Source organism: Podarcis erhardii, assembly GCF_964252035.2.
Source record: "Podarcis erhardii genome assembly, chromosome: 3".
Classification (NCBI taxonomy): Eukaryota; Metazoa; Chordata; class Lepidosauria; order Squamata; family Lacertidae; genus Podarcis; species Podarcis erhardii.
In genome coordinates this window covers 12,952,230-12,975,957 of record NC_138507.1, presented here as the reverse complement: position 1 = coordinate 12,975,957, position 23,728 = coordinate 12,952,230, and the positions used below count along the sequence as shown (strand labels likewise).

The following is a 23,728-nucleotide window of genomic DNA, read 5'->3' as shown; positions in this document are numbered from 1 at the left end:
TAATCTGTGGGAATAAGGTTTGGCCATGGATGATTCAGCCTCAGTGCAAAGAGGCAGACCACATGACCTGCAGAGGAATTCCAGCTATATAAACCTAAATCCATGCATGGAAATTAAAAATGTCACCCAAAGTCTAAGCCTGAAACCACTTGCTTTCTGCTCCGTAGATGGTAATGTCAGGAGGACTGATATACTTTCAAATGTGAGAGCAGATTATTTAAAATTGCAGCAGGAGTAATTTTATTGAAGTGAATGGGTAAACTGCATTAACAGGCATTTATTACTCATGGAAGTCTACAGTAAACCAATTACTAAAGATTGCACTTCTGTTAGGAGATGCATGACAAAACCCAAAAAGCTCTCCCGATGCAAGCTGGTAATGGAACACTGAAGTCATCTCAATATAGCCCCTATTTAGATTTGTGGAAAGAACTACTGAAAGCACAAACAACTGAATTTGAATTTATTATGTTACAATAGGCGGCATTTCCAATCAAGATGAGCGAGCAATGATTTTATAGGCAGGATGCAAACTCCTGCCTGTACTCTACCTGTGCTATCTATGCTCGGAAATTAGAACAGCCCACTTGCTTGCAAAACAGAGCAAGCCAGAAGTATCTAATTACATTTCATGGAATTCATCATTACATCTGCTCCTAAATCAGCATCATCACAGAACAGGTAAACATTATAACTGAGCAATTAGCATCAGTAGTTATTTGCAAGGAGGAAAAACAGAGAGGGTAATTTTATTCAGAATCTTCCTTTCTGCACGCTCAGGTTGCAAGAAGCAATGGGTCTATGCATATAACAAACACCACTGATATCCTGCTTCCTAGGCTTAGCAAAAGACCTTCAGAATCAGCTGGTTTAATCCACAGTTTCCGTGACCACCATTCAAGGCACGCCAGGTGCCATAGCACACTGGCTGAATGTCTCCCTTTGAGGCAGAAATTTAAAATGTATAACATCCACATATCTCAGTCAGAAGAGCATGAGTCTCTTAATCTCAGGGTTGTTGTAGGTTCGAGCCCCACGTTGGGCAAAAAGATTCCTGCATTGCAGGGGGTAGACTAAATGATCCTACAATTCTATGCAAATACACAGACCTTCCTCTATAACAAGGCTTTTGGCCTTTAATTATCTCTATGGCATTTTAAGAAGTGGTGAGATGTTTTTAATGTACCGTATTTTTTGCTCTATAAGACTCACTTTTTCCCTCCTAAAAAGTAAGGGGAAATGTGTGTGCGTCTTTTGGTGTGAATGCAGGCTGCACAGCTATCCCTGAAGCCCAAACAGGAAGAGGGGTTGCTGCTTTCACTGCGCAATGATCCCTCTTGCTGTTCTGGCTTCTGAGATTCAGAATATTTTTTTTCTTGTTTTCCTCCTCCAAAAACTAGGTGCGTCTTGTGGTCTGGTGCGTCTTATAGAGCAAAAAATACGGTATTTCTTTTTCCTCTTGGCTTTAATATAGCTCTGTGGGAGTTTCTTTGTCTTTTTGGCTGGATGGTTGCAAGTCGCTTTGGGTTGCCCTGGGGAAGATAGTGAATAACCATTTCTATTATTATCATTGTTACTACTACTTCTTATCTGGGATGGAGGGGAGAAGAGTTAATATTTTGTTGGTTTGGGGGGGTGAGAAAGTGTGAAAACAGGGAAGAGATGTGGCTAGAAGGAAGTACGGCAAGTGAGAGGTGGTGAAGGGTGGAAAGAGGAGGAATGATGGTGAGGGGGTGGAAGGACTAGTGAATAAATAAAAGGAAAGATGTGATGGTAGGGAATGAAGAAGAAAAAGAAATTAATAGATGGAAGAAAATAAGCTGAAGGGAAGAGAGGAAGAGATGCTGAGGAAGAGAAAAAGAAGGGGACAGGGAAAGTGACCAGAAGATGGATGGAACAATGGAAACCAAGAGGTGAAGGTGGAGATAGGAGCATACTGTGCTCTGGCAGCAGGGCCTGTGTAGGTAACAATAATGATCATTATTACCATCATTAATGTAGCTTTAATGAATACAACATTAAGATGTACATAGGATTAAACCTCCATCGTTAGGGGTTGCGTTTTTCACTGGGAATAGCTATTTAACCCAAATGCAGTCCTTGAAAATCTTGTCAGCCTGTAATGTTCCATTTAGCATAATCCTAGTCGTGTCACATGCTGGTGTGCAAAACTGCTTTAAATTCCACTGTTCCTTTGCGAGGGAGGAGGAAAGGGACCTTGCAAGCAGGAACCTCCTAGGCTCTACCCATGTGAACTCCTAGGCTCCACCCACATCACTTTTGAGGCACCTCACCAGGTCTAGGTTCTATCAGCCACCACTCAATCCTTTGACTTTTGGGATTCACAATTAAAGCCTTTGGGGGAAACAGATGAATACATCGGAGCTTGGGGATCAACACAACACAACTACTCCCAACCACCAAACACAAGTCTCATTTCTTGTCATTCACCTGTTTTGAGTCCATTTAATTTAATTTCTAACTGACCATCTCGGTTGTTTTGCTAGCAACCTAAACAGCCCAGCTACTCCCCATCCAAAATGAGTCCTATTACATTTTAGGTTGTCATTTTAAAAACAACAACAACAACAACAACCCTTCTATTTTAGGATCTGCATGGATACCTTGTAGAAGGTGACACTTGACAGGCTATTGTACATGTGGTCTATTAAGAACCACTAAGATCACCAGTGAGAAATGGAGGAAGGAAACCATATTGTGAAGCTCTACTTGCATCCAAAGTTGTGTAAATGGGAAAAGAGCTACAACACAGCACAAGCAATCCTGCAAGCTTTCCTTGCTCATAATAATGGATGACATTCCACCATACAGGGCAAATCAATTATGAGAGTCATGCTATTAACTAAGTTTCAACCATAAGGGCAATCAGCTTTTAGTCTTCTCAGTTTCACCACTTGCAAAGCTGATTCTCCACATAGAGGTTAGAGAGTCAATGCAGCAAATAATTAAATAGAAAATACAAATATCCCCCTTCAGAATTAATATTTAATCAGTCTTCATATCCCTGAACTTTGGCAGGTTAAAACTGCATAGACTGGCAGATGTTTTAAACCACTGAAAAGAAATAAACTACTGTTCAATCCCTCTTTGTTCAATATTCCAAGCGGACAAGAAAAAGTTCAATCTGGGACAGGTTGCAAGGTTTGCACTCAAATGATAGCACCAAATAACTGAAGACTGAAACACAGCAATCGGTAATGTTTAGCCAAGGCTGTTTAAGAACTTCATACAACGAGTCTCTACTTGTTCTGAATAGCAGGAAAGAGCAATAGACCATGCACTCCATAACTTTAATGATCAATGTGAAGCAGTAAGACGGAAATCGGTTTTTCAGGAAGTTTACTTATCCAACAGATAATTCATGGCAAAATACCAGCTTCATTTACTTTAGGGTCACCTGCCCAGAACAGAGGACTGAGAATTAAAATACTCTTATGTGACAGCAAAGTAAAAACTCCCTACATTTTGCTGTCCACATACCTGTTCTATTGTTCAGATCTGCCATTTTTTGAAAATGGAAGGTTAATTTTATTTATTTTTTAGTTACATTAAAGGCCAAGCTACACATTGTGTTTCAGATATACTTCATAGTTACATTTTCATTTTATTAACTATTGGCATGCATATGAACAATATTTACTGGGAATGCAAGAAGGTTGATCTCTTCCCTCTCCAGTCACCTACTTTAAGGGAATGCTGCTTCTTTTAGAATCAACCTGCACACTTGTCCAGATTCTTCCCTCTTCTGAGTATTTAAGTCTTCTGAAATTACATTGATAGTTACAAGTGACAATTTGTTTCCAGTGATGGTTGTTTTCTTCTTGATTCTCTGGCCTAACAAAGCCAAACCAGCCAAACTTACTCTTTACCTTTTGAGTGGTTGTTATATTGATTTTCAATATTGCTTTTTAAAGATTTTGTTTTATTGTTATTTTTAATGTTAGCCATCTTGAGTGGTTCTTGCTGGGTGGAAATGCATCAGTTAAATTATACATACATACATACATACATACATACATACATACATACATGATTCACTGCTATATGATGCAGTGGTGGCTGCTGGCTTAGATGGCCTAAATAGAGGGTTTGATAAATTTACTAGAAGATAAGTAAATCCTGTGGTTCAGAAGCAAATGATATGGTGGGACACCACACTGCCACCTAATCCCTCCAAGCAGCAGGAAAAAGGCACCTGCCAGATTATGTAAGCACCTCTGTCCCATATGGGACACAGGTCATGCTGTGGTCTAAACTACAAAGCCTAGGGTTTGCCGATCAGAAGGTTGGCGGTTTGAATCCCCGCAACGGGGTGAGCTCCCATTGCTCTGTCCCAGCTCCTGCCAAGCTAGCAGTTCAAAAGCACAGTGCAAGTAGATAAATAGGTACCACTCTGGCGGGAAGGTAAACGGTGGTTTAGTCATGCTGGAGCCAACCAGAACAAATTGCTGGATTAAACCTTCCACTGGTCTGACTTGCTATTTCAATTATATTGGGTGGGACACACTTAATGTGCCCATCAATGGAAGCCCTACACAATGACTTCTGCTTGTGCAATGGGGCTTTCCCCCTCTCCACCACCTGTACACCCCAGAATTGTGTTGGGGGGGGGTCAGAGAAACTCGAAAAGAGCGCACAAGATGAGAGGAAGGGGAATAATTCCATTTGGGAAGTTGAAATGCTTGCACAGATGGAGAGTTCAGAAGAGTGTGACATATAATTCCACCCATTGTTTTCAGGAAGTTCATCATGACTGCTGTATTTCTTTTTTTTATGAAGACTTTCTGATGTGTGCATTTACAGGCTCACATCTATTAATCTTCCATCACAATGCAATTGGTTTTCATTAGCAGAGTCTGATTAGCTTGGTGCTGAAATTTTTTCCAATGACTTTCTGGATTTTAATTGAATTTAATGAGACAGAACTAATGGTGCAACATTTTGTACTGTGCGACAGTGATGAGCCATATTCGAATTATCGACATGCTGTTGATAAATTCCAAGAAGGGATAGTTTCATTTGCAAAATGTGAGATGAAAGGTGGCTGTATATGTAACTGGTAGAAATATGGGCTGGTTTGAATGCTAACATTCCTGGCTTAATAAACCACAGCTTGTTAGGACAGAAATGAGCATTGGGGCATGAGCGCACCCAGTCTTCCTCTTATGTACCAGCGTTGACACTTTGATCCTTGTTTCTTTAATGTCCTGTTTCCCATTAAGCCTGAAATAAGGATCTGTTTACTAACAAGGATCAAACAATGTTTTCAAATCTTAGCGAGTAAATGAGCATGAAAACACAGTTCCCCATTTCAGACATAACTTGTTTTGAAAGATTACAACCAAAGTACCTAACCTGGCGCTTCAGGGGGCGGGGAGGACAGCAGCAAAGGAGAGAATGCTGGTCCAATTCCTGTTTGCACTTAATAATGGTATGTCTGATTTGGCCCTCTGTGGTTTGCATCCATTGGAATCCTAAGCCTGGTGTTCAGAAAGATGTAAAAGGCCTGTTGCTGGGGAGACTGCAGAACTGTGTTTTGAGAATACACTGTAACACTCTTTCATCATCTTCATCACCATCTGCTTATTTGTACGCCACTCTTCCACAAAATTTTGCCCATAGTGCCTCCCTGCATCTCAAGTGGCAGATGTTGATAAATGTATCAGCTATAGGGTGGCACTAGCAGCAAGAATGATAAGGGCAACCTTTCTCGAGAGTGCAAGTGCCCAACCTTAAAATGCTGACTAGAAGGAATGTTTTTAAATTTTAGACATTGTAGATTTGTCCTGGTCTGGTGCATGTAATATCTTTGATTTTGTAGCTGTGTGATTTTTGCTCATGCTGTATTGTGGCAGCCATTGGCTATAAGCAATAAAATATACTGACTGACTGACTGACAACAGCTCAAATGAACAATTAACAGTTTAAAAAATTACAAATTAGAAACTATTAGAAATAATATCAATAAAAATTCCAAAAAAAAGTTTTTAGCATTATGAACATTTTGTAAATACTTTGCTGCAGATTTTCTAGGCATGATAGTGGAAAGAGACACCCTGATATTTTAATCCGCCTAAGGATTTGCCCAATGAACCTCATCTGCAGAAGTCCTGCACAAGGACTTCCATTTACGCAATGAAGTTTCTCGTCCTCCTGCACTCCCTGAAATTGACTTTGGTAGGAAGAAGGATCTTTTTGTCTGGCAAGCTGGTGTACTTCTGCAGACTTAATGTCTGTAATAATGTGATGCTGAATTTCACCCTGTGTCATCATCCTCTTATTATTACTCAACGCTGATATTCTACAGCCTGTGGGAAGTTTGGAAGGAGATTATTAACACACCATATTCGCAACCAGTGTTTTTGCCTCTGCCGTTATGTGATGCGGTCCTTATCCTGGTTGCAGTTAGGGAGCCCTGCCAACCCCGTTTGATCTCTCTGGTTCATATTAGCCCAATGTGTCATTTATAACCAACAGGCAGGTATTAACATAAGGAGATTTCCTGCAAGGAGATGAAAGCCGCCTGGAGATTTAAGAAGGACCGCCCTTGCTTTTTCAGCAGAGCTGTACAGTACTGCCAGTAGTTTCAGATTAATCAATTCACTAATCACACACAGATTGGAAGGCATGGTTGTGAAACAAGTGCAGCTGTTGTTGGTCTTAATTTACCTCAGAAGCAACAGATTCCCAATTTTCTTATATATATTATAATATCTCTATTCAAGTGTTAAGTGTAAGCTTCAGTGATTGCAGCAGATGAAATTATGATACTGTTTTCGCTTCTATCTACAAGAGCTGGTGCTGAATTGTAATGCAAATTCTTCTTCCGATCTAGTGAGAAGAGAAAGCTGGACAGAAATTCTCAGCCGTCTATTCTCCAGTAGCAACTCCTTGTCCCATGATAGCTGTCAAAATAGGCTAAAGGAGCCTCACTCAGAAAGTGTGACAGGAAAGCAAGGTGTGGTTGGGTGACTACATAAGACACAGTACCAAAACTTGATCAGTGAGGAAGAAAGCAACATGTTCAGCATATTTTGCGCTTTGTCCACATTAAACCAGTTTGTTTTAATCAGTCACATGATGTGATGTGTGGGTCTTTGTAAATTCACCTTCTATGCCATTTTCCTTTCAAAAGACTTCTTATTTGATGGGGCATAAAATGTGGCATGCCTTCTACCCAATCTTCAATTTTGCTGCCAAGTATTTTTGATAAATTTGACTCTTGCTTCTACCTTTCAACTTCCTTTTAACTATGTGCCCTCACTTTTGAGCAGCTCTGTCTTTCGAAATCACAGGAGGAAAGTACATGTTCTCACAGGTATTTCCAGATATCTAGTAAATGTGCACCAACTGTGGCTGCAAAGTGGTGAAGTATTATCGCTATTTACAAATCTGACTTTAAGTAAAATTAAGTCAGTGATCCCAGTTTGCATCTACATGAGAAACAGTCTTACAAGAGAACATTATCTTACTCTTGAACTGATATAGCGTGTTCTCCTTCATGGAGAGCGTGTGTTGCGGTGGGGGCCGCCAGGACACTCCAAAGTTGTGGGGCAGGCTAATTGACCATTGGCCACCGATGCGATTGGGCTTCCCTTGTCGTTGGGAAGAAGTTAATGATGCCATTTGTTGATTGACAGCCAGAAATGCTAAAATTCTTTGCACGAGGCTAGGGCTTCCTCTTTTCGCCCGTGTATCGGATTGCCCGTCCCCCCCCCTCCCTAGAATTAGGCTTGTTTGGTTGACCTTGCTGTCATGGGGTCATCTGCTCTTGAGGCAAAGGCCCGGTAGGAATTTTGTCCATCTGGCAGATTGGCTGGGCCAGTTGGTTTTGGCATTGGTTTATGGTTTGGTTGGTTGAGGGGCATGGATTGGCTGTGCCTGCCCCTCTAATGCTGCTGCTGCAAGGGATTCTGTTAAAGGAATCGGGGGCTAACTATTGCTTGTCCACCCTGTCAAGGGAGCTCGGGCCACTGCAAGAGCTCCTGGCTGCATTTGGGGTGGGCTGAGGGCAGGTTCCCTGCTCCATAGCTAGCTCCAAGTGTATTCCCCTTTTCTGACTATCGCATGCATGCAGAATGTCAGACTGTCCCCCATGGTGGGGGCAGCTAGTCGCAACCAATGCCTAAGCAACCACTCACATATTTGTATTTTAATAAAGTTGTGGCCAAAATTATGCCAAAAACTTAAACTAAAATTTTGGTGTGATGTGTGAGTTATTTGGGGTGGCCCTGGGGACCTCGACACACAACTTCTAAGGCTGCAGCACACTGGTGTTTTGTCTGAGCTAGACACACCACTTTAGCAAACCCAGAGAATGGTTTTAGGACAACATCCCCAGCCTAGAGGGCACTGATGTCTTAGATACGAACACAACATACACCTGTTTGTCATATAAACAGCATGTCAAGTTTAAGTACCATTTCTCAACGAATTAAATCTGGATACGACATTCTCAACTGCTACGAAGTGCCTGTCTACCTTAACTCTTGGTGATAACTAGCCCAGGGTTGCCAACAGGAGACAGCTGTAGCTTTGCAGATTCAAGCCTCCGTCACACAAACTCCCAGGGAAATTAATCATCCTGAAACTTTGTCTGGACAAGGTACTGTCAGCTAAAAATAAGTTGATTTCATCCCTTGCCCAGATGGCAACAAGGCAGGATTAATACCATCATCACACACAGCTCATACTGGGCTTTTGAAAAATCCCGGAAAAGGTTCTGAATGCATGAATAAGAAAGCCACTGGTGTTTTAATTGCAGGCTGCTAGGAAGCTATAGAACACATTAAGAAGTGCCAGATTAATCTATAAATTGGCATACCTGGGAAAACAAGCAGGGTAACAGAATTCAAACAACATTAAAACAGACTGGATTCAGCTAGTGTTTGAGAAACTATTTCAACTATTTGCATATACCATACTAAAATATACATGAAGGGAGAACGCAAATCTCAAAATGGATTGTATAAATAGAATCAGTTAAACTGGATGCAATCTAGTCAGTCAAAAGCACTTGAAGATCCAGCAATTTCAGTGGAAGTAATAAAATACCCATAATTTGACTTTTAAAAAAACCCACACACACTCAGAATCCACATGTCTGTTTTACTCTTCACTCTCACCTGGCAACTGCCTTTTCTTCCCTTAGTATATACTAGGAAGGTTCCAATCAGCCTGGAGGAACTACTGCTTGATAAGTGTGGAATGCAGCTATAACAAAAAAAGTTTTAAAAGCTCAATTCAGCATATATGTATCTCTAGAGTTTTTATAGCACATTCCTCCAGGCACTTTCCGTGTGTATGTGCGGAGATGTAACTCATACCTTAAATAAATAAATAAATAAATAAATAAATAAATAAATAAATAAGAAAGGGATAATGGATTAAAGGACATCATGGTTAAAGATGTAATGGTAAAATGGACTTGGGACATAATATCCTACTCGAGTCATGGGAAAGGCTGTGGAAGGAGGATCTAAAATTTACTGCATGTAGTTCGTTAAAGAAAAACTATATAAAAATGATGTACCATTGGTACCTAACCTCAGTTAAGATTGCAAAGATGTATAAAAATTCCACCAAAATATGTTGGAAATGTAAATATAATGATGGTGCCTTTATGCATATGTGGTGGACTTGTAGAAGGGCAAAAGCCTTCTGGGAGATGATTTATAATGAGTTTTTTAAAATGTTTAAGATAACTTTTCATAAAAACCTTTTTGCTCGGAATAGTGGGGGAAGAGATACCAAGGAATCTAAAGAGACTGTTTATGGATGCTACCATGGCTGCTAGAATGTTGTTTGCCCACTATCCTGGACCATATTTGAGCATTATATTGGACTTCTACAGAAAGGAGGAAAAAGAAAAGAAACACATGCCATTAACCACTGGTGACTTGCTATATTGCCTGTTCTTGCTGCTGCTTTGTAGTTGAATAAAGGAAAAGGTAAAGGGACCCCTGACCATTAGGTCCAGTCGTGGCAGTCTCTGGGGTTGCGGCGCTCATCTCGCTTTATTGGCCGAGGGAGCCGGCGTACAGCTTCTGGGTCATGTGGCCAGCATGACTAAGCCACTTCTGGCGAACCAGAGCAGTGCTTGGAAACACCGTTTACCTTCCCGCCGGAGTAGTACCTATTTATCTATTTGCACTTTGACGTGCTTTCAAACTGCTAGGTTGGCAGGAGCAGGGATCGAGCAACGGGAGCTCACCCCGTCGCAGGTATTCGAACCGCCGACCTTCTGATTGGCAAGTCTGAGGCTCTGTGATTTAACCCACAGCGCCACCGGCATCCCTAGTAGTTGTATACAGTGGTACCTCGGGTTAAGTACTTAATTCGTTCCGGAGGTCCATTCTTAACCTGAAACTGTTCTTAACCTGAAGCACCACTTTAGCTAACAGGGCCTCCAGCTGCTGCTGTGCCACCAGAGCACAATTTCTGTTCTCATCCTGAAGCAAAGTTCTTAACCTGAGGTACTATTTCTGGGTTAGCGGAGTCTCTAACCTGAAGTGTATGTAACATGAAGCTTATGTAACCCGAGGTACCACTGTACTTCAATTTAAAAGAAACCCTTTAATTAAAAACATGCATGCACCTGGTTTAGCCCTGTATTGTACATCTTTTTCAAAGTGAGAAAATCCCTTTTCAAATTCCAGAAGTTGTGCATGCATGATATGTGGGTGTGATTAGTGATGCCACAGGTATTGTCCAGTCAAGAGCCAGTAAGGAGCAGCACTGGTTGGAAGAAGAATTTGGTTTGATCAGTAACTTTTATTCCTGGTGTGAATACAAGGAGAACAACCATGAGGGCACAAACTAGAAGGGACAACCAACAGCTGATGAAGATTACCTAATGAGATGTGTCATAAGGACTTGTTCATTCACAGTAGGGGAAAAGCAGAGATTCCTTCCCATGTCAGAAAGAGGTTTGAGCGAGTTTGCAAAATATTTTTTGAAATGGTAGGATCAAATGAGCATCATTTAAATAATATTTAAACAAATGGAGGAAAGTGAACCAGTCACCAGAATTTATGAGCAAATTGCCAGCTAATAAGAAAAATTTCAAGTTAAATTTGTGAGACGAATTCTACACCTCTAAGCCAAAGTTTTACCTGTACTCTTGCTTCAAAAAGTATATTTTTTTCAATCCCATTTAGAAAAAGCCCAGTTATGAGTAACCGGGCACAAATCTCTCTACACAAAAGCCAGGTAAAGGTAAGGTAAAGGCACTCCTGACCATTAGGTCCAGTCGTGACCGACTCTGGGGCTCATCTCGCTTTATTGGATGAGGGAGCCGGCATACAGCTTCCAGGTCATGTGGCCAGCATGACTAAGCTGCTTCTGGTGAACCAGAGCAGCACATGGAAACGGCGTTTACCTTTCTGCCGGAGCGGTACCTATTTATCTACTTGCACTTTGGCGTGCTTTCAAACTGCTAGGTTGGCAGGAGCAGGGACCAAGCAATGGGAGCTCACCCTGTGGCGGGGATTCGAACCGCCGACCTTCTGATTGGCAAGTCCTAGGCTCTGTGGTTTAACCCACAGCGCCACCCGCGTCCCGTCCCAATCCAATCCCATTTAGAAAAAGCCCAATTATGAGTAACTGGGCACAAATCTCTACACAAAAGCCGGGTAAGAAACCACAAAGTATTAATTGCTGTTTTAGTTTGTTTATTAATTCATTCACTCATGATTTGAGTAGGTTTGACAATAAGGCAGCATGAGCTTTGACTTCTGTCATTCTGTGATTAATTGTAAAAAACAGAAATCTTCTGAAGATAAATCTTACCAGTTTTTAAATTAACAAAAGCACTGCATTAGCAGTATGGGTTTCAAAAGGAGTTTGCTTACTTCTCTGTTGCTTTGCTGCTGCTTCAAAACAAAAATGTTAACTAAAGCACATGATAGAGATAAAATAGCATTGAAATTACTATAGATGGAAGAATGTGTGAATCTTAGTTTTCTCCGTTTCTCATTTTTTTCACACATAAATTTAGCTCTTCATATTTCTTCAATTTGTGTTTTTTTTAAAAAATCATGAACATTCACCAGCATTTTAATGCAAACGTCCCCTAAAATAATGTTTTGTATGCTATTTTCACTACTATACAGTCATACTTTGGTTATCAAACAGAATGAGTTCCAGGAGCCTGTTTGACTTCAGGAACTATTCAAAAACCAAGGCATGGCGTCATGTAGCCAATCGAAAGCCACAGAAGCTGCACCAGACGTTCAGCTTCCAAAAATCATTCGGAAACAGGAACACTTACACCCGGTTTTTGATTGTTCAGGAGCCAAAATGTACAAGTTCCAAGGCATTCAGCAACCAAGGTACGACTGTATTCATTTTCATGCACACTTCCCCCCGATATGTGCATTTATGTAAACCCTGCCTGGAGAACTGCATAACAAAATGCAGATAAGTGTGAATTGATACCTGTGTTTTGGTGTGGTATAGTTTTGCAAAGTGCAGAGTTGATATATCCACCCTTAAATCAGAACTAAATCAAGTATCTCCCCCATCCCTAGTGCTCATTTATGCCCCATCATGCTATACTTTGCCATTTTAGTTTGGAAATACATTTCATTATCTCCTTTATCCTATCAAATCTCAACGTTCCCCTCCCATTGTTGCAATGGTTGTTTTTCCCCTTTGTCTTGTTCAGCTTGTCCATCTGTTCACCAGAATTCTACCTGGACACATCAGTTGCGCATGCATGCACAGTGCACTCCTGTTCCCACTAAATGGAAGAATCCATACGCTGTTGCTTCTCTTCAACCATGATGAAGGCATACCCTATCAGCCAAATAAACAGCTGGATTACTTGCAGTCCTGCACACCATAAAAGATTCAGGCGCTTGAGGAGCTCACAGTTCCTTTATCAGCTTGATGTGTCCCAATGTGCTGTTATGGCAAACACCCACTACAGATGTAATATTTCCAATTCAAGGGATTTCTTTGTTTATGGCTTGCTTAATGTTGGCCCCCTTTTCCAGATACTTGCTCAAGTAAAGCCTAATTCCATGAGAACTGAATACTAGTTTACCATCTGAATGGACCACACTGTGTTTTATGTCACAGAAAAACACAAGGCGTCTGGCACTCTGCAATCAACTATGGCATGTTCATGAAAAGATAATCTAGAAGGATTGCAAGCAAGAGAAGTTAAACAGATCAGCCTCAAAGTAGTGCTCTGACACAATGGTGTTACAACATGTATCTTCACTCCGTTATTTCCTACTGGTTTGGCTCTGTATGGAAAAGAAGAGGGTTTGGAAAGAGTGGATATTTACAAGAGTTCATAAAGGATGATGTTAGTAGGCCAATATGCATTCATTTACTCTAGGCAAAGATAAGCAACATTTCAATCAACCAATCAATCAATCAATCAATCAATCAAAAAAAAATGTGGTGATGACTTCAATGAAACTGCCGAATTTAACTCAACTTCTATAACCTTTAGCAGAATGAGGTCATCCCATACATTCTCAAAAATGTTGATGGGAGCTTGGAGAGCATCACATTGCTGAAAAAGCCAATCAGCTGCCGCTGGAGCAATTAAAGCTATTAAATATTTAATTCCAAAGACAATCCCGTTGGTTTCAGATTGCCGGGAAAACCAAAATGTGTAGTGATGGCAGACAAAGTGGCAAGATGTGAGGCTACAAGACGATGGATTTTTATAGTAATTATATCCATGTATAACCTTAGGACTATTTAGAAATTTATTTGCGTACAAAGGTACACATGGAAGGGGCTAATCAGGGTCACACACCCTCTGCACACTTTATGGTCATTTTGCAAAGAGTCTGTTCACAGCCACAAATGGGAGTTGAAAGTGACTCCGAGGGTCATCTAGTCCAATTCCCTGCAATGCCCACAACTTCTAATTAACAGCCAGATGCACTGACCCATTGCGCCCCCTGACATGTACTTACATCTGTGTACTCAGCCTGGGCTATTAGGCATGAATAAGCTCTGGCATAAGCTCCGCACAAATGTCACCCCCAAATGTGTGGCCAAGCTAAGCACGCAGGGTCTTTAACAAGCTCCTCATTTGGAACCAAGGCTTTGTTGGTTTCGATCACTCTGGTTATACAGTTTAATTATTGAATGCACATCTTCATGCCAATTATCATTTGAAATTATAACAATATGAAGAAAGCCCTTCTGGATCAGAGGGACGCGGGTGGCGCTGTGGATTAAACCACAGAGCCTAAGACTTGCCGATCAGAAGGTCGGCGGTTCAGATCTCTGTGACGGGGTGAGCTCCCGTTGCTCGGTCCCTGCTCCTGCCAACCTAACAGTTCGAAAGCGTGTCAAAGTGCAAGTAGATAAATAGGTACCGCTCTGGTGGGAAGGTAAACGGCGTTTCCGTGCGCTGCTCTGGTTCGCCAGAAGTGGCTTAGTCATGCTGGCCACATGACCCAGAAGCTGTACGCCGGCTCCCTCGGCCACTAAAGCGAGATGAGCACCGCAACCCCAGAGTCAGCCACGACTGGACCTAATGATCAGGGGTCCCTTTACCTTTACCTATGGCCAGGGTGGCTCTTCCAGGAAATCCACAAGTTGGGCACCAAGGCAACCCACCAGCATCAATAATTATTTTGGAACTGTACTGGCATCTCTGGCATCTTTGGCCTTTTCTGGTGCACTTAATGTGTGTTGAAATAGTCACTAGCTGGGGGATTAATAACAGTTTGAGTTGAGTATTGGTTATGCCACAAAGTAGCACAGCTGGGCATCCTGGCAAGTGATACACTCAGAAAAGGCCGATAAAGCTGCCAGCTGTGTTTCTCCTCCGCAGGCCAGCAGTATCCCAAACTGACAAACGGCCGGGGCAGAAGGAAGATAAGAACTCAACATGTATCACGCTAAGCAACTATAGACAGAGAAAGGGTGTGGGAAGACAGCATGAGAGGACATGTCATATCAAACATCTATGGTACTAAGCATCATTGTAAGAACTGTGGCTCTTGAAGAACACAGGAGTTTAGTTTCACTTTTAATTTAGATTGTAGCTTCCTGTTGTTTTCTATGGAAATAAACACAATGCTTTGCAAATTGGCTCTCAGCGGCTTTGTCATTTCCAGACGGTGGCTGTTAATGGGGATAGTGGCTCCCCATTCATCGGATACATAATTGGCAGGCAGTAGGAAGAGATAGCACAGGGAGAAGTTATCATCACTGACAGCTGGCATGAGAAAGCAGCTATCCTATGCAAAAAACAAACAAACAAACAAACAAACAACCCCCCCCCCCACTCATTTGTGGACAGTGGAGCCTGTCTGCCTGAGGAGAGATGAACCTTGCATTTGAAAGGAAAAAAGGGGGTGCGAGTGAAGAATCTCCTATCTGGTTCAGGGTGCAAATGACATCTCTCCTACGAAAGTGGTTGAGATGTAGGACGAGAGGGAAGTGTCTCTCTCCCCCTCCCTTTCAGGCAGGCAGCATCTGCATGAGGTCACAATGGCCAGCCTCTCTCCTCCAGGTGGGCAGTATCAGCGTGAGGTCACAATGGCCAGCCTCTCTCCTCCAGGTGGGCAGCATCAGCGTGAGGTCACAAAGGCCAGCCTCTCTCCTCCAGGTGGGCAGCATCAGCGTGAGATCACAATGGCCAGTCTCTCTCCTCCAGGTGGGCAGCATCAGCGTAAGGTCACAATGGCCAGCCTCTCTCCTCCAGGAGGGCAGCATCTGCATGAGGTCACAATGGCCAGCCTCTCTCCTCCAGGTGGGCAGCATCTGCATGAGGTCACAATGGCCAGTCTCTCTCCTCCAGATGGGCAGCATCAGTGTGAGGTCAAAATGGCCAGTCTCTCTCCTCCAGGTGGGCAGCATCTGCATGAGGTCATAATGGCCAGTCTCTCTCCTCCAGGTGGGCAGCATCTGCATGAGGTCACAATGGCCAGTCTCTCTCCTCCAGGTGGGCAGCATCAGCGTGAGGTCACAATGGCCAGCCTCTCTCCTCCAGGTGGGCAGCATCAGCGTGAGGTCACAATGGCCAGCCTCTCTCCTCCAGGTGGGCAGCATCTGCATGAGGTCACAATGGCCAGTCTCTCTCCTCCAGGTGGGCAGCATCAGCGTGAGGTCACAATGGCCAGTCTCTCTCCTCCAGATGGGCAGCATCAGCGTGAGGTCACAATGGCCAGCCTCTCTCCTCCAGATGGGCAGCATCAGCGTGAGGTCACAATGGCCAGTCTCTCTCCTCCAGGTGGGCAGCATCTGCATGAGGTCATAATGGCCAGTCTCTCTCCTCCAAGTGGGCAGCATCTGCATGAGGTCACAATGGCCAGTCTCTCTCCTCCAAGTGGGCAGCATCTGCATGAGGTCACAATGGCCAGTCTCTCTCCTCCAGGTGGGCAGCATCTGCATGAGGTCACAATGGCCAGTCTCTCTCCTCCAGGTGGGCAGCATCAGCGTGAGGTCACAATGGCCAGTCTCTCTCCTCCAGGTGGGCACCATCAGCGTGAGATCACAATGGCCAGTCTCTCTCCTCCAGATGGGCAGCATCAGCATGGTCACAATGGCTAGTCTCTCTGAGACCTCCAGGTGGACAGCATCAGCGTGGTCACAATGGCCAGTCTCTCTCTTTCTCTCTGAGGCAGACAAAAGCAGGAGCGTGGCGGCATAGTCTCCCTTTCTTTTATTGAGGTGGGTGGCCGCAATATAGTCACTAGTGTCTCTGTCACTGGAATAGGCTGCAGTGTGTAGGCAGAAAGAGGAAAGGAGGGAAGCTGGCGGGTGGGCAGCTTAGCTACTGCAGGACTTCTGCTAAAAGACAATTACTTCATGACGGCCTGGCACAAAGGAGGCAGATTATAGTTATTTTACCTTGTTTACTTAATCTGCTCATTACATTTCTATTCTGCCTTTCCTCCAAGGAGGCTTCTGCTTTTTTTTTTATCCTCACAACCCACTCAAGAGTTGGGCTGGGCTGAGATTTACGTAAGGCTGCTTGGTTTAAGGTTGCCACTCAGTTCCTCTTCATGTCTCTAAGGGAGGATTTAGGTCTTTCCAGTCCAACACTCTTAACAAGGACACCAGACAGAAATTATGGAGGTAGACACAGGATTGTTGCCATTATCCAGATATAGCAGGGTGACAGCTTACAGAGCCAGCCCAGGTTTGGCATAGTTTGACAAACTGGCAGGCAGCAAGCAAGCAGAAGAATAGCAGGCCCTTGGCATGCCAGCCCAGGCAGAGCGAGGCTTCAGATTTCAGCTTGTGCCTGGAGGACGGCTTAGACAGGAGAGAGGAAGACCAGGTAGTGGAAGGTAGTTGTATCAGCAATCAAAGAATGAAAAGAGGGAGACTGGAAGGAACAGCTATCATTTCCTCAGGAAGAGTGGAAAGCAGAGAGAGAGAAAAGGTGCCGCTCAGAGCAAGCAGCTGGGAAACCCAGCCAGATGCGTTTCATAAAAAGCTTCTCTCCCCAGGTATATTATTACTATTACTATTACTATTACTATTACTATTACTATTACTATTACTATTACTATTACTATTACTATTACTATTACTATTATTATTATTATTACAAACCCATGTGTCACTTTCCCTACTTAATTAGAGCTAAGCCCAAATGAAAGATGTTTTCCAACCCTTTCACCTCTGCAAAAAACACCCCTTATTGTTAAAGTGAGGGTCTTCAAAAAGGATTGAAACTGTCCACCCTCACTCTAAACTGACTTTTTGGCATTGTGGTACAGCCAAATATGATTGGTGCAGCTACTCATAGACAGGAGAAAGTAGACAAAAAGCTAGGAACTGAGAAGGAATTGGTACAGATCGTACCAAAAACACTGTCCAGAGTGGCAGTGGTGTGTGGTGAAACATGAAATGAGAATTATCAGGAAGCGTATCAGCCCCATACCCAATAGGCCCCTTTCGCTGTCAAGATGTTTGAGAGTGCTGTACCAATCAATTTTGAGCTGCTCCCTTCCAGAAATAAAGAGTGAAAACTGTCTGCCTTTGATGTTCAGTACAGCATGGAGGCATACCCTCCAACATGTCTTTGATGAAAATAGAGAATGATAATTTTACTATTTATACCCCACACATCTTATTTGGTTCCCCACCTTACGTTGGGCAGCTTCCAACATATGTAAAAACACATTAAAACATTAAACATTTTTTTTAAAAAAAACCTTCCCCATACAGGGCTGCCTTCAGATGGCTTGGGGGCTGGATAACTCCATACCCTCCAACATTTCTCTAAAGAAAATAGGGTCAACCTAAGGAAAAGTGGGACGTTCTGGGATCAAATCAGAAACTGGGACAGCTTCTCTAAATCAGGGATGTCCCTGGAAAATAGGGACACTTGGAGGTTCTGTGGAGGTTGACCAATTTGAAACATTAGGGCAGAGCTGGAAGTTCAACACTTAAATGGGGGCAAAGCTGCCGTTTCCTAGCATCCCATGGATGAATGGAGTATTCCAGAGCCTACACTGCACCCATGTTCTGTATAAAACCTTTGTGTGTGTTAACTGCAAAGACTGAGTGCATTATTTGAGAAAACCTGATCCCCTTAATTAAGAACATGCAGACATGCTTTTAATTATACTTAGTGAGGCACAAAATGCTTTAATCTTGGTTTAAGGAAGCTTTTTATGACAATGTGTTAAAACTACTGAGTTCAAGATATGTACTTTCAACATACAGTGGTACCTCGAGTTACAGACACTTCAGGTTACAGACGCTTCAGGTTACAGACTCCGCTAACCCAGAAATAGTACTTCGGGTTAAGAACTTTGCTTCAGGATGAGAAAAGAAACTGCGCAGCAGTGGTAGCGGGAGGCCCCATTAGCTAAAGTGGTGCTTCAGGTTAAGAACAGTTTCAGGTTAAGAACGGACCTCCAGAACGAAATAAGTTCTTAACCCAAGGTACCACTGTACAGGGTTCTGTAATACAGCACACATTTTTAATCAGGAACACTGATACAGGTTTCATATTAATGGGGCCATCAGCTTCCTTTCCTTTCCATCCACCAGAATCGCAGGCCGGAGAGAAAAGGTTGTTCCTAAAACCAACAAAAGCTTTTTCTAAAAAAAGAGGGGGGAAGAAAAGAAAGCAAAGATACAGAAAGGCTTTGACATTTCTGTTCAATACTAATGCCCTTGAAACACAATTGATTTTCCTCTTCAAGCTTGCCAAACCCTCTAAATCATCTTTGTTTCCTTGGGCCTGTAACAAAACTCAGGGCAAGCTGAAAAAGTTCTGTGAATCTGATCGCCTTGTCTCCAGCAGCTCACCCCAATGTAGCAATTAGCCTGCCACCTTTAGCTTCCCCCCAGCTTTCCAAACAATGCCACCTACTGAATTGCTTCCAAGCACATCAGGCACTTGAGCTACACAATAGGTATTTTCTGCCCCCACCCCTGGAAAGAAATCAGCCAACTCTTTGAAAAGTATAATTATCTGCCATTAGCAGAAGAAAGGGGTTAAGACTGCTGTTCATGAAGGCTTTCCCAAAGTATCTCACCACCACCTTGATTTTTAAAAAATATACCTGGGGAGAGAAAGATCACACACACACACACACACACACACACACACACACACACGTACTCATACAGCATGCCACTTCTCTGCATAATACATTTTTAACAGTGTTCAGGGGAGAAATGCTTTTCTAGGATTACAGCCATTAAATACACCCCTTGTTTTATATCTGCAAACAGTAGCAGTCAACCATTCCTGTATAGCGCACCATTGTATTTCACCGCATACCATGCTGGCATGCAATTCAAAAGCAAGGAGGAAATCTAAACCTTTTCCTGTTTTGTTTCCACCACCCTCTAGAGTTTTCAGTTATGCCAAACAAGAGTCTAGAGAAATTAAAGTCATACTTGCAGTCAGTAGGGAAACTTTAAAGCACACAATATACTCATCCCATTCTGGTAAGAACCATCATCCAGATCTAGAGGAAATAGCAACTTTGCTGTCATTTTGGCACACCCTCTGATTATCTGTTTTGCGGTGATTAAACTGGCATTTTCTCACTTGCATTTTTATTTTTATTTTATTTTTGCATTTCCCATCCACTATTGTTTACACACAAGCCATATCTGGCACCAAGGAAATGCATCTGATTAAAGGCCACATCTGATCTTTAAACATCTGTGTGCATGGAGTTTTTCTTTCTTTCTCATATGCCTATCTACACTGCATAAACATGCTGGACTTCTACTACCATCTGCTTCCTCTAAAATGTTTATCTTTCTAAATATGAAAAAAATAAAAATAAAAAAAAATGAGTCACCCATGAAAAATATACCACCCACCATGAATTAGAGTTGTTGGGTTTTTTCCCCTGAGTCAGGTTTTCAGCTTTCTTTGCCATCACATTTTCAGGCATTTTTTCAGAAATCATACTCAACTCCTTCCCTGACCACTGTTGTGGGTTTTTCTGCTTAATCTGTTTTTTCTACCCTAGAGGAAAATAGACACAGATAACCTAAAGTTACCAGATTTTTTTCAATGCATCTGAGGACACTTTTCAACTTCAATGGATTTTGTATGGGGACTGATTTCTAAATCCGGGGACTGTTCCCGGGAAACGGGGACGTCTGGTAACCTTAAGATAACCTGCATATTTTCAATTGTAGGTGGGAAAGCATTTGGGGAGAGGGGATTTTGAATGCACAAAACAGCCTTCCCTCCACCCCGCTTGCCAATCCTGTGCTCAACTTGAAACTATTGATGTCTTGGATCATTCTTGGCTTATTCTTTGTCTAGCTCCTCCCTCTTGACCTTACCGCCTTGGGTGACCCTGCTGGGAGTACGAGACTCCCGGCGGTTTCACTCAGAAGGATCAGAGCAACTTGCAAGCCCACTCACCACGATAAGGTGATGATCCAGCGAGTGAATCCAAGAAGTCCTCAACTGCAGAATAGGCGGAAGATAACAAGTGGTATGTTACAATGGCTTTGAAGGCAGATGAAGACTGAAGCCGATAAGAATCTACCAGCGTCATGATACTCATGACATCGGAATAGAGTGGAATGTGGCAACTATCAAGGCATCTCTTTATTAGCTGTGGCCAGTAAAAAAGTTTGGCAAGGATTTTAGCAAACCGTCTCCTAACTATGTTGTTGTTGTTTAGTCGTTTAGTCGTGTCCGACTCTTCGTGACCCCATGGACCAGAGCACGCCAGGCACTCCTGTCTTCCCTCCTAACTATATCCCTGAGTATTTTTGTGCTTTAAAGTTTCCCTATTGACTACAAGTATGACTTTAATTTCTCTAGACCCTTGTTTGGCATAACTGAAAACTCTAGAGGGTGGTGGAAACAAAACAGAAAAGGTTTAGATTTCCTCCTTGCTTTTGAATTGCATGCCAGGGGCTGGATTTAACTGACTGGTGGGCCGGATTAGGCCCCCAAAATGAACTTTGGACAAGCCTGCCCCAGGAGGTCAAAAACCATTTGGGGATTCAGGAAGATATAGTTTATAAATGTACTTTTTTTGGTGGAAAAACTAAGTTTAGAAAACCTCTATTTTCAGCGTGTGGGCATGATGGGACTAAAAGTTTTTGATGTTGAAAATTATTGCAAAGACATGCTCTTTCTCGCCAAAGAATGAAATTTTTGGATTTTGTATTCCTTGTAACAAAAATTGTACATTTTTTGGACATCGTGGGGAGAAAAATGGCTACCGGGTACAACCTTCCCACAATCCATAGCTGTAATAGAAAAAAAATTAATGAAACAAAGTTGTTCATCATAAAAATTTACATAATATTGGTTATTATAAGTTTTTTTTCTGAAAGCAAAGTGCATACTTCTTTAATTTGGAGATATTGGACTTTGAAGTTATGAAAACTGGCTGTCAGGGAGTGAGCCCATTGAATTTTCACAATGGATTTCCACAGGTCAAACACACTTGATCAAAACCACTTCAACACTAGATGAGTTCATTGATGATCTAACAGAAAAAATAGAACATTTGATTCCTCAAATTATTCTTGTACTTTGTATCCTGTGGTAGTGTATTATAAAAGTCCTGATGGAGAGATGATCTCATCCATTTTTGTATCTTCCTAGGTTATCTATACATTCTGTTACAATACAAGTGTGTTTAGAATCCTGCTAATGTTTTGACCTGTTTACAATAATTTTGTATATAATTATAAACGTTTCCCATTCTTTTTTAAATTTCTTGTCTTCTTGGTTCTTGAGCTTCCCAGTTAATTTTGCCATTTTGGCATAGTCCATCAACTTGGTTTACCATTCTTCTCTGGTCGGGATTGTATCTTCCTTCCATCTCTGGGATAATTTTAAAAACATGTACCCTGCTGCCTCTTACATTTTCTTTAAAGTACAAAGCCCCCAATGTTGCAACCTTTCCACATACAGCAGATGCTCCATCCCCTTGATCATTAAGACTGCCATTTCCTGAACGTTTTCCAACTCTACAATAACTTTTCTGAAGTGAGGAACAATGAGCTTCATAGATGAGTGGGAATTTGAACCTGGATGTCCCTAGTCCTGGTCTATCACTCTGACCACAGCAGCTCTCATATCCTGAACCCTTACTCCAGTGCAAGTTTTCCTCCAAACTGGACAGATGTTCTTCCTGCTTGCAAGCCCATCAACTCCTGTGTTGGCGAGGGGGGGTGGGTCAGGAAACCTACGCATCATTGCCAGATCTACAGAAGATTGGCCCAATCATGCTCAGAAGAAAGCACTGTGAGATTCAGAGTGCTTAATGACTATAGGGACCAGTTTCTGGCAGCCATTCCCTCCACTACAGAGGAAGGGCCACTAGAGGATTAGCATGTTTTATTTCAACAACTATTAAGGCAGTTATAATACATATGATTCCCTGTAAGCCTTTTACAATTGCTTTAGTTATTAAGCTCTCAAAAATTCAGCTGAAATTCAGTTCTTCTACAAGGTAACTGAACTTGTTCAATCTGAAGGTGCAAAAGTTAAGTCCAAGATTAAGTTTTTCTTATCCACAGCTCCCAAGCACATGCCAGAATTTCTAGCATGGATAATCAGCAGTCTGCCTGAAGGTAGAAGTTCATTGTTCATTTACTTGGTTATTGGAAATTCAGGCTATAAAGGAGAAATTGCAACTCAGCCAAAGTTAATTTATGCAGTGAGAAGTTATGCTCTTAGAAGTACTGAAAGCCCAATGTTGGTTGATGTAAAAATATTAATCACCCATAAATTTCAAAATATACCAAAAGGATGGGCAATATGAAATTTCTAAGCTCAGAATCCAAATATTATTATGAAAGTGATGCTAAAAACCAATGAACACTGACACCTTGGATAAAGCAATGAGATAAAGATATTTGCCATGGGAAATGACTCAAATTAATTTAAGAATGTATTTAGGTTTCAGAAAATGGTAACAAGCACTTTAAGATTCCGTAAGAAAGCCAGCTGCTGAGACAAAAGCTTTCCAGCATGAATTATTTCCTGTATCATCCACGCCACTTTTCTTGTTAATTTCAAATCAGCATCTCTATATTAAAAACAAAACAAAACACCTTTGATCACCACATTGGGTTACAGGGGCGAAACTGCTACCACAATCAAAGGTATCTTCTGGAAACTTATTTACTTTTGGCAATCAGTCAGAAGGATTTTCTTTGTTTATGCCTTTTATAATTACTTTTACTTATTTTAATTATCCCTTCCCATTCCCTATCCCTTTTGTGTCTGGCTTTTTGTTAGATGGGAACAAAACAAAAC

The 23,728-nt window shown here is 42.1% G+C and overlaps 1 protein-coding gene and 1 long non-coding RNA gene across 4 annotated transcripts in view; one reads left to right on the top strand and one right to left on the bottom strand.

Moving 5' to 3' along the window:
* Positions 1–23,728, bottom strand: part of PLCB1 (phospholipase C beta 1) — a 455,429-nt gene that overhangs the window by 270,485 nt on the left and 161,216 nt on the right. The gene's annotated exons all lie outside the window — the stretch shown is intronic.
* Positions 16,592–23,728, top strand: part of LOC309339356 — a 28,729-nt gene continuing 21,592 nt past the window's right edge. The window contains exons 1-2 of the long non-coding RNA XR_014155226.1: positions 16,592–16,674; positions 17,364–17,459. This is a non-coding gene — a long non-coding RNA (uncharacterized lncRNA). The remainder of the gene's footprint in view (positions 16,675–17,363; positions 17,460–23,728) is intronic.